The sequence below is a fragment of the Danio aesculapii genome, chromosome 8 (assembly GCF_903798145.1).
Source record: "Danio aesculapii chromosome 8, fDanAes4.1, whole genome shotgun sequence".
NCBI classification, from domain to species: Eukaryota; Metazoa; Chordata; class Actinopteri; order Cypriniformes; family Danionidae; genus Danio; species Danio aesculapii.
The window spans coordinates 12326557-12339239 of NC_079442.1; the positions used below are offsets into that span (position 1 = coordinate 12326557).

The 12683-nt window shown below is 41.1% G+C and overlaps 1 pseudogene; it reads right to left on the reverse strand.

Annotated features, from left to right (window-relative positions):
• Nucleotides 1-523: 523 nt before the first annotated feature.
• On the reverse strand, nucleotides 524-7388 carry LOC130234023 (uncharacterized protein K02A2.6-like; annotated as a pseudogene).
• Between the last annotated feature and the right edge of the window lie 5295 nt (nucleotides 7389-12683).

Below are 12683 nucleotides of genomic sequence, written 5' to 3' on the forward strand. Positions count from 1 at the left end.
TTTGGAAAACAGCCTGACTGACATCAAACGTGAGATTTCTACTAACGAGAAACGCATAGAGGAAACGGAGTCACGCATTTCTGCAATCAAGGACAGACTGAACAAAACATAATCTGAGTTGACCATGAGGACCAAACCAATTGCATATCTGGAAATGAAAACGGATGACGTAGAAATCCGCGGAAGGAGGAAAACATCCGTGTGTTCGGTTTTAAGGAAGGAGCAGAGGGTACACGCTCTTTACTGGACTTTAAACACAATATGCTCCCTCAATGGATAGGCCTTGAACCCGAGAAATCCTTCACACTGGAAAGGGCCCATCGTATGCTGGCACCTGCAACTCCTAACCAAAACAGACCGGTGGTCGTCCGTTTTCTCAAATTACAAGACAAGGAATTTGTACTGCGCAACGCGAGAAGTCGAGATATTATCCACAATGGATTCAAAATCTCATTTGCCCAAGATCTCTCCGCAGAAATGATTCAACAGAGGCGTGAGTTTAACGATGGAAAAAAAAAAGGTTTTAAGCATGGGAAACTTCTGCGGGTTTCACCATCCCTGCAAGCTGAGGGTGCTCCACAACGATAAGATCCAGCTGTTCTCCACACCGCACGAGGCCAAGGAGTTCCATCGCGGCATCAGCACTACATGACCGCAGACTTAAGACCAGGTTGGACCTTTTATTTGGGAATAGATCTATTAGACTTATAAATATAAATTTATAAGACTAAATTTTGAACTTATCTGTTCATCACTAGTACTAAATATGAGGACATGATTCCCAATTTCCTGAATTGGATTACTATTATTATTATCCCTATACAAAATCTTGCTCTTTCTTAAATAAATATCCTTTTTGGTTGATCTAAATAACGGGAGCTTTGCTATACTTTATTTCATTCACAAAGTAAAGCTGTAGACTATGTCTAACCTAACGTTTCATGTTACGCGTTGTTGTGGACACCGATTGTTGGCAGTTTTAATTAGGTGCTACCGGAAAGTTGTGGTTATATAAAGATGCCTTGTCATTTGGGACTAGGCTTTTGTTCCATCTCCTCAGGCATTTTATTCTGTTCCTTTTTTTTCACCAGTACTTTAAAAAAGAAGCTATTTTTCAATGTTGATCAGCTCCAACTCTAGCAAAATCCATTCTCTCTCTGAGTCGCCATTGTAGAATACTAAACACCCGCAAAGAATGTCAACACAGTAGAGATAGAAATCCCACCGCCAACTAGCGTATCGGATGTGCTACTGCAGAACAATGCAGAAGTATAAATGCTGATCACGGCGACAGATACGCGCAAAGCATGCTCCGTGGGTCACGACGATCACTCGTCACAGAAGTATAAATCAGGCTTTAGAAACTATAATCTCCACTGCCGTGCAACCTATCAGCCATCATAAATCAACTAATCACCGTGACCCACATGCGTGAGTTTTTGAAGAGCCGGGGAGGGGCCATGCATGACATATTTGATTGCGGCTGAAGTAACTCATGGGCATATCGCAGTGAACAGCACAAGTTAAATCTGAATCTCAGAAACTGGGCGCCAAATTGTCTGTCATTGAACTGGCTTGAGGGCTTCTACCATCACGATTACAGAGCACCAATTGACTTGAATAGCTGCATCAATACTTTGACTGCAGATGTTCTGGTACCCTTCAGCTAACTAGTAAATGATTAATAAACTTATACAATGGGGCTTTACAGGATTTTCAACGGGAACGGCCTCACGAGACTTTTGAATGACTCCTCTACATGGTCATGTGCTCGCCTTGGGCACATCCTGCTAGATGTACAATTTCGTAGAGACAAAGAGAAAATAATGCATACGCATGAAAGACAATCTCTTAAAATGTCAAAACCAAGGCAGATGTATTGTTGAATAATATGCCATGGTTTTCCTTATCTGCTATGTTTATTCCAACCAACCAGGTTAATTAATGTGTTGTTTTAACCCTTATAGCAGATTAAAATTATCTGTATGTGTCTGAAATGTATGATGTCTGGTATTGAACGAAAGCTAGGGACATTTGCAATACATTGGTGTAAATGAAAAACTAATAGCACAAACAGTATTCATCTTGTAACCTTTGATGTGATATAGTCACAAACTTACCACTTGAATTCTACATGCAGTCTGTTAATTATTGACCCTTTCTACGATGGTACTGGGCATGGCCCCGTCCTTCATGGCAACTGCTCATTGGAAGACAGTGGCATGGGGATGGACCAATCCAGGTCACTTAAAACACCCTGCAACAAAGAAACTTTGCTTTTTGCATTAGCTGGCTTGCACATGCTATTGCTTTCTGCCTCCGTTCGCCTGCTCTGACACTGCGCCACCACGCGATTGGGTCACCACGAACTTTCCATGCAAACCTCTTAAGTTTCGGGACCGCCGAAACCGCACGAACTTCCGCAAACCGACTCTCAGCAGTCCGTCACCTCGGTAACCCAGAACGACCCACTCACGAGTGAGGGAATCCCAAGGATGTCACAGAAGATACCAGCCAATCAGGAGCATCGTGTTTCCCCAAGGCCAGCCGGCGAAGGAAATTTGACTTCGGCGAAAAGAGCGCAAGTACCACAAACTAATGTTGTCTCTTGCTGATCTGGTGCAGATTGATCTTAAGCAGTTAAAGATAAGCCATATCTCTGCTTGTGTGGTTTCTCAGGTGTTATTCTAAGATCTTGTAAGAAGGATTAGAATTAATTTGGGATGGTTGTTGAACTCATCTTACATCCTCTGAACTGCCTCTGTGTGTATGTGTGAATGTGTGTGTGCGTTTGTTTGTTGTTTGCTTATAACGTAGTTCGTTCCATGTATCGTAGTGTAGCTCAATAAATCCTTGTTCTCATTCTGTAAGAACTGTGTTCTTGTTTATGTGCTTCTAAGTCATTGCCTCGAGCTGTAGATCTTGTTACCTTGCTAAAAGTTAACCCAATACTGTGTTATGTTATTATCGTTGGCTACGTAGATAATATTAACAAGATTGGTAAAATATGATGTCTTCTATTTGCAGGACAAATGGTAGACAAAGTGTGAATCTTTTGATCTGATTCAGTCTGGTTTGATCTAAATTCAGTCTGAATCAATGGTTCGAATCTTTGAGATCCGGTTCATTGAAATGAGCTAATAAATCCCTGATCGATATTAAAACCTAGGTTGATCCCCTACACGAGCATCCAGGAGTCTCTATGCATATGCAGAAGACTCCGTACCTTCTGGGAGTCTTGGGATGTCTGAGACTCTGATGCAACAGGGTCACCTCAGCTTGAAGTAAGGCGCAGAGTTGTGGCAGGGGACACAAATCTGTTGGAACACCTTGATCCACGACAACTTTCAAAGGCCTGCTCCAGCTGAGCTGCAATTGCTGTGCGGAATGACCTGATGGTCTACTTCCAGTCACCCCATGGAACTGTGCCATGGCAGAACCACATAGTGTATCAAGGTCTACATGGGCAGTAAACTGTATTATTCTATTAGTTATATATGCCCTGTTTATGAAATGTATAAATGACCACCATGTTAATAAACACTCTTTATAAAACTGACAATATAGGCAAATTACCGGTTTGTAAACATTCATGATGCGTGTGTGCTGCTAGCATTTAGAGCAAGGGAATGACATCCGATGTGCTACAAAGATTGTTGTATTAAAAATAAGTTATATTGATTACATATATATATATATATATATATATATATATATATATATATATATATATATATATATATACGTATATATATATATATATATATATATATATATATATATATATATATATATATATATATATATATAATTTACATAATGCTATCAGAGTATTATAACAGCTTGTCACCTACGTGATGAGCAGTTATTCAGCAAAAACAAAAAACGTTAAAGTGAGCGTTTTTCATCTGACAGGTCTATTTGCGATAGCACCCTCCCAATATTGGATAAGACGAAATGGCCAAGTGCCCAGCCTGAAATATACAACTCATTAAAAGTCCAAGTGATTTTACAAGAGAGTTGTTAAAGGCCTACAAGTCTTTGAATGCCAATAATTTTGTTCTGTGGTTATGTGCAAGAAATAATGTTCCATGATTACCAGATTCAAATCTTTGTAGTGCTAAAAACAGAGGTTCTGCCTTGCCAAAGACAAGGAAAGATGACAGAACTGTACAAGGCCTGGGTAATCATCAACAAGCAAAACAACTGCATTCTGACAGCAAACTGCACCATAATTCACCATATTTTTGCTGAAATCATTGCTGCAATCAAAAACGAGTAATGTGTATTGTAAGATACTTGAATGACAAGAGGCAGAAGTGTATAGAGACTCTTTACTGAGTATATGCTGCACAGAACAGAACATACAACTATATCCAGCATCTGCAGTCAACTGACTAAAACTTCCCCTTTTCCGAGTGGGTTTCCTTCACATGCACCTCCCCATCTTTTCTCTCTTAAAGGAGCTTTAATACACTACAGTCAACACAATACACCCCTTTTCCCCAGTTCACAAAGTCTGAAAATCTCTTTGGGGCTTGATGCTCTCTTACAGGGTACCTCCTTGAATGAGGGGACTCTGACATGATCTCAGCCCCAGCAATTTTCTCCTCAGGGTTTTCCATCTCCATTGCTGGCGGCTGTAACTCAGACATTTCAGTCCCAGAGGGCTCTGGTAGAGAGACGGTGTAGCCCTCTGGCTCGGGTTGGCTCCATGAGGGTGTCACCCTATCTAACAGCTGATCAACATGCTGTCTGTGCACTTGCCCGTCACTAGTTCTCACTTTGTATGAGAAGGGGCCTGTTACATCAGTAATGTCCCCTGACGTCCATTTATTAGAACCCTTGGTGTAACTTCTCATGTACACCAAGTCATGTGGCCCAAACTCTCTGACAGAGCCACGACCCTTTTCAGCATTCAGCTCTAGTTTGCGGAGCATATCTTCTCCTTGGTCAGGGTGTAAACGATCCAGGGCAGTGGCCAGTTGCCGATTCATGAGAATCTCAGCAGGACTTTTTCCAGTTGATGAATTTGGTGTGATATGTTGTGACAGCAAGAAACGAGCCAGACGGGTTTGCCAGTCACCCTTGGTGATGCGAGACAGGGCCTCCTTGGTTGTTTGCACCATACGTTCAGCTTGGCCATTCGAACTTGGATGATAAGGTGCTGTAGTGACGTGACGAATGCCAGTGCGGTCCGCAAACTCTTGGAACTCTGAGGATGTAAAGGCAGTGCCATTGTCTGAAACTATTACATCAGGCAATCCATGTGTTGCAAAAAGCAGCCTCAGTTTGTTGATAACTGCTGACGATAACATAGAACTCATCAGGGATACCTCCAGCCATTTGCTGTGTGCATCCACCACTATGAGAAATACTTTGCCTTGAAAAGGACCCGCAAAGTCAATATGCAACCGGGACCATCTTTTTGTTGTCCACTTCCAAGGATGTACTTTTGCTTTAGTGGGTGCATGACGTGACACAATTTCCTCTATTTCTCCATCCATGCCTGGCCACCACACATAGCTCCTCGCGAGCCCCTTCATGTGTACAATGCCTGGGTGTGCATCATGTAGCATAGCCAGTACCTCCCTTCGCGCCGAGCTCAGGACCACCACGCGACTTCCCCAAAGCACACAGTTCTTATGCGCGGAGAGCTCATAGCGGCATGAGATGAATGGTCTAAACCGGCTATCGGTTGTCTCTGCTGGCCACCCATGCAGTACCCAACGTAACACCCGTGACATGACAGGGTCCTTTAGTGTACAGCTGGCAATTTTTTCAGCATGCATGGGGTGCCTCTGGGACCATCTCCAGTCGTAATACTTCCAATGGTGGAGGTGTAACAGCATCAGGTGCGGGTAGAGGTAAGCGACTCAGGGCATCTGCATTTCCCATTTGCTTCCCAGGCCTATAGCACAACTCATAATCATAAGCTCCTATGATCAAACTCCAACGCAGCATTCATGGTGATAGAATGACCGGCATGGGCTTGGAACGATGCAAGAGTCCAAGCAGGGGCTTGTGGTCTGTAAAAATTACAAAATGGCGGCCGGCCAGATACTGGTGGAATTTTCTAACAGCGAGAACACATAATTTCTCTCTGTGGTGGTCATTGTTCTGGAGGCAAAACAAATGGGCTGTTCCTGGCCATCACGTTCCAAATGAAACAATAAGGGTGAAGCATCACAAACCACTTCTAGTGATTTCTTCTCTTCATAATGTGCCAAAACCTTATTTGTTTGCAGCAACTGTTTTGCCTGAGCATACACCATCTCATGCTTTGCTTCCCACTGCCAAGGGGCAGACTGGTCTAGAAGACGATGCAGAGGCTCCAGGACGGTGGCCTTGTTAGGGAGAAAACAGCTGTAAAAGTTAAGAAGTGCCAAGAATGCCTGAAGCTCTGTCTTGTTCCGTGGCGATGGAGGCTTTTGGATGGCTTCCACTTTTTCACATGTTGGTTTAATGCCATCCTTATCCACATGAAATCCCAAGAATTCCACTTGGTTTGCTGCAAAAATACTTTTCTCTTTTTTTAGTCGCAAACCAGCTTCCGCGAAACACCTTAATACCGCCCTTAGCCATGCATTGTGTTCCTCCATAGTCTTGCCTGAAATTAGGATGTCGTCCAGGTACGGTTGGACACCTGGGATGCCTGCAAGCAAGGTATCCATAAATCTTTGAAATATTGAAACAGCTGTTGACACTCCAAACTGTAAAAGTTGAGCCCGGAAAAGTCCACGGTGAGTGTTAATAGTCAGTAAGTCGCCTGCTTCATCATCCAATGGGAGCTGTTGATAAGCTTGTTTCAAGTCAATTTTTGTGAAAATTACTCCTCCTGCCAGTTTTGAGAACAGTTCAGATGCTGTGGGAATAGGGTACACATCAGGCTTTACAGCTGTGTTGACGGTACAACGATAATCTCCACAAATCCTCAGAACCCCATCTTTTGCTACAGCCACTATGGGTGTGGCCAACTTTGCATGTCGCACAGGTTCAAAAATCCCTTGAGCCACCAATTTATCCAGCTCTTCATCAAGATGTGGCCGTAACGCAAAAGGAACTGGACGGGCTTTGAAGAAACATGGCGTTACAGTGGCATCAATATCAGTTGAGATAGGGGGCATTCTGCACACCCCAATGTCCTGAAATACCTTCGCATATTCAGTCAGTATATCCTCCATGGCCTGGAGCTGCACTCTGTGCACCCCTTCAACTGATATCCCAGGGGCATCAAACCAGTCTCGTCCCAACAGACTAGTGCCCTGGCCTCCAATAACAAAGGCAGTGTGTTTTGTGTCTTTGTACAGCACTTCCACAAATATCCTTCCTTTTACTTCCAAAGTTGCTTGTGACCACTGCTTTAACACTCCGCTGTCTGCATGCATTTCAGGAGGCTGAGAGGGCCACAGTGAGTGATAAGTATGCTTACTAATCAAGGCGCATGCTGCTCCTGAATCCACTTCCATTGTGTGTGATTGTTTAGTATCACAGTGGCCCACCTTTTTGTGATTTGGCTGTTGCGCTGAAAACAGGGTACTCATTTTGCTTGTCAAGAGTTACAGTCTGTATAGGTCATTCTGCTGTGACACCGGCTGCCTCCTTGTTGTTATCATGTCTTGTCTTTGTCAAACACACTCGAGCAATGTGTCCTCTTTTTGTACAATAATGGCATACAGCAGTGGAAAATTTACAGGTTTGTGGGAAATGCTGGCCACCGCACCTGTAGCATGGTTTGTTACGGTTTTGGTTTTCACTTGTTGTCACTTTGTGTGCTGATGCACGTGTATGTGATGTGTTGCATAAAGAACGTCATCTTGAGGCAGTGATTCATGTTGTTGCTTACGAAGTATGCGAGCATTTAACAATGCTGTTTCTGCAGCTAATGCCCATTCTTCTGCCTCTTTAAATGTGAGGGTAGATTCCGCCAGCAGACGTCGCTGCAGCGCTTTATCCAAAACACCGCATACGATTCTATCACGCAGCATAGCATCTAACTGATCCCCAAAAGAGCAATGGACAGAGAGACGTCGAAGTTTAGCGATGTAATTAGAAATGCTTTGATTAGGCTTCTGCTTACAGTTATGAAAGTGAAACCGCAGAACGATCTCTGACGCCGCTGGGCTGTAATGATGTTTTAATGCAGCCACAATGTTTGCATAAGTCACTGTAGAGGGCTGCGTTGGGGCGTTAACAGAACATAGTGTGGAATATATTTTTGCGCCACACACACTAAGCAGCAGAGTGTTTTTTTGCGTCGTCCTCAATATCATTTGCACGAAAAAAACATTCCAGTCTTTCTATATATTCTTCAAAAGAATTGCTTAAGCATTCATCAAACTCTTCGATACGGCCGAGCATAGACATGGCTTCAGCTTTTACTTTTCAAGCTGCACTTTACTTATCTCCACACAATCTGTCCGAATCAGCTCGTTGCCAGTGTAAGATACTTGAATGACAAGAGGCAGAAGTGTTTGGAGACTCTTTACTGAGTATATGCAGCTCAGAACAGAACATATAACTATATCCAGCATCTGCAGTCAACTGACTAAAACTTCCCCTTTTCTGAGTGGGTTTCCTTCACATGCCCCTCCCCATCTTTTCTCTCTTAAAGAGCCCATATTATAGGTTTTTGAAAATGCCCTTCCATGTAGTGTGTAACACAGCTCTAAGTGAAGTGAAATATCCAGCTAAGGCTTAAATCTGTAAGTGTACAGTGTTTAAAACTATTGATTCATCTATAAAAGAGTCGACTCATTGTGCTTCAAACGAGTCGTCTTGATAACGAGTCATTAGGTGTTTCGTGATGACGCAGCTACGAAACACAAGTAGTTGCACGCGCAAACCCGGGAGATTTGAAACCTGCGGCCCCGCCCACTCACAGAAAAAAAGTCTCACACACACACACACAGAGAGACAGTGGAATGAAGTCACGCTTTGAAGATGGATTTTATTGACAGTCTAATCAAAGATGAAACCTCAGCAATATAGCCCAGCCTTGAGCAGATCGAGTGCTTCTGGAAATTACATGCTTACAAAGAAGACTTCATCAGTTTGTTAAAGGAAGGATCAGTAAAGACTGTCTGAACATGGATCAGTGCATCATGGTTTCTTCCCCCATTTCACAAGTGTAAGTACGTGCGATTAAAACTGTTGCCTCGTTTACTCTAGCTTGCAAATTATGTATTTAGTTGGTGATATAACTGAGCGCCGCGGATATAACGGAGCGATTCGCGGATATAACCGAGCGCCGCCCCCTCTCTATTCTGCTGCTCTAGGTCTCCTCTATGGACGCGCCAGCCCTGTGTGTGCGTGCGTGCGTGAAAAGAGCAAGTAGACTGCGACGGGCTAGGAGATCTCCTCGCCAGTTCTTGGACTTTTTGCTCAATAAAATAGTTAGTCATCAGTATTTTCTAGTCCATCGTCTGTATTTACATTCACCCACTGGCAGCCAAAATCCACTATAAAGCGTGTGTGCACTGTGACTACTTTTATATTGTTGATTAGCAGCTGGGCATTTCACTCTGCCTCGTGCTGAAGCCTTGTCCGTGTCGACCAATCGCAGCAGGCTGTCATCGGTCCAATCAGCGCAGATTAGCTTCGCGCTGAGGAGGGGTTTGAGAACAAATGAATCGCTGAACGATTCATATGGGAGTCGCTGGGATAATTAGGTAAAAATACATGCAGATTATAAGACCATGAAAGTGTTTTTTGACCTTGCATGCATATTAGACTGTTGTTGGAGACCCTTACAACCTAAATATGACCCTATTTCATGTATAATATGGGCTCTTTAAAGGAGCTTCACTTATTTCAAATTATATACAGTCAATACACTACATGTATGATTCAGCATAGCGTAAACTTAGCTGATATAAAGTAAGAACTGCAGAGTCGAGCATTTTTAATTAGGTCATCACTCCAGTCAGCTCTTATGATGGCTCTAAGCCAAAGACATCTGTGGTTGGCGTTAAAAGCAATGTGGTGTACGGTAAAATTTAAGTTTTTTATTATTGGGCTCTTGATTTTGGCATCCTACCGCACAACACGACATATTTGCTATTGCAACCGGTCTTTTGTTTGCAACAGGTATACGTGGTTAAACCCGTGTGATGCCATGTGTGACGTAGGTTGGTAATTATCCTTGTTACTTATGCAAGACAAAGATTACACGTTGACTTACCACTTAATAAAAGTCCTAAAATGTACTGACACTGCAGTGAAATAGATTTATTTTAAAACACTTGCAAAAGGAAACATTTTAAAAAAAATTGCTAAACAAAATAAAACCACTGTAAATAGGTTACAATGCACAATCGTTGCAAACTATGGCTGACAATATAGGAAAAATTTGACATTGCAATATTTTTTCTCTGCGATATGAATACAATTTCACTAGATGACTTAAATAGCTTTATTTGAACTAACCTAACCCTAAAGTGATTGGAATGGTTTGTAGGGGACTGAAATATATTTTTTGGTAATAAAAAAAAAAAAAAAAAAAAAAAAAAATATATATATATATATATATATATATATATATATATATATATATATATATATATATATATTTATATATATATATATTTATATATATATATTTATATATACGAAACAAACCAGTCATAAATTAAATTGAGCAAATATTAAAGTGAAATAAACAGTGTTTTATGGTTGTTTGGTATTTGGTTAGATAAATTGAATAATCAAATATAAAATAATATGACTGCTGAAAAGATATATTGTGCAGCCCTAGTGCAAACTTATAATATAATTGTGCAGTGTTACAAAATACATAATTTACTGTAAGTGCTAGGGGAAATAATAAAAATCAACACACTAAAGGCAATGTAACATTGAAATAAAAATCTTTGCTCTTTTATAATCATGCAATATGCAAAAATAAAGTAAACATAATATTTAAAAAATGTGGAAAAATTAAGAGTGTCGAGGTAGTGTAGATTATAATGTAAGATAAATACTGCTTAAAGTGCAGATACGGTATTTTTGCAGCACAAAAAAGATGCAAACAATTAGAACTATTTACAAAAAACTGGCAACAGTTCTTCATATGTGGATTACTCAATTAGCGGGATTTGGATATTGACGATTTGACACAATCCACGATTGTTTACGTCTTCAAAACTAATCTGAGACTTGTTGTCATAGCAACAGTTCTGGTAGCTCAAACCTGCTAGGGAGCAGGCTCATTTCATATAAACAGGATTAGATTGGGTCAGTTCAAGCAAAGGTAATTCTGAAAGTATGTACCAAATGCTGATAATTTCTCACGGTAGTTATATACACTTGGGAAAATAGTAAATATATTTTTTAACTCCTGTCCCAGGGAGAATAGCATCTTTATTGTTTCGGCACAAAAGCCAGCGCGATTTTCTGACATTTCACGTTTAAAAGTGTGTTTTGCTTTCCTGTTTTATTGCTTATAGTTGTGTATGTTTTACTATGTATGTAAGCAAGTGTACTCACTATACGTTTGGGAGTCTTTGTTATTCATCCTCAGTCATTCTCTCATTCCAGAACTGTGTGTGTGTATCTGTATGCTTGTTTACTGTGTGTGTAGCTTAATAAACTTGTGTTTCATTTTAAGGTCCTTGTTGGAGTTGTATGTGTTTTTATGTTACTGCCTCAGCTATATGGTCTTGCTACCTCGCTTGTATAAATACTGAAATCCTGTTTTATGTTATTATTGTTGGCCACGTAATATAACATAGATTCACTAAAGCTAAAGTCACGCTGCTTACTTCTATTATGGTTCATAATAGATGACGTAAGTGTACGTGTTAACCTGTTTCTGACTGTGAGTCAGTCGTTTGAATCTTCTGATTCGAATCCCCGAGAATTAATTTGAATTCATTCAAATTTATGAGCTAATTCTTAGAGTACTGGACATATTAGATTGTCCAGGCACTACACAGACTCTGACGTGAAGCAGCAGCAGCTCTGTGTTTTTAATAACATTATTGTCCCTCATCAGGCGATGAGGGTGCTACATTTTGGAGGCACTGCTGGGATGGATGCAGTGTAGTCTTCCTCTAGAAGTGCCAAGAAGTGCCATTCATCTTCTTACTCAGCCTAGGAGATCAGTGAAGTGAAAGTGTCCAAACAAATCTTGTTTCTCCACACTGTCCTGACCGGCTTACAAAATTTTCAGAAGTGACCTGCAACCTTACCTGACAAGAACTGAGGTGAGCTATGAACTTCTCTTGGACAAGGTCAATGTTGCCTGTGCAAATGAAACAGAACGTCAAAACAGTATCTATCCCAACATCATCTCACTAAAGTGACTCTTGTACAAGTTAATAAAGTTGCTATTGAAAAGAAAGGAACGACTCAGTGTCACAGAAACAGAGAAAGTTGAACCTGACATTTTGATTGAGTTAAAAGGAATGCAGTCTGACACAATAGTATCCTGCTGCAGGCCCACAGAACCACACACATTCTAGGCACACACAATCTAGGCAAACCATATATGGTTACGACGGACGTTAATGTTATTAACGTCTTCTTGGACATCGTCATTGTTATATTTTAATATATGTGGTTAATAAATATTGTACACAATAAACAATAGTGTTTACTTTATTTCACAAATATTACGATCGAGACGAGCAAATGGGGAGCGTTGTTTCCGATCGCCATTCAATATAATAGACTGAACAGAT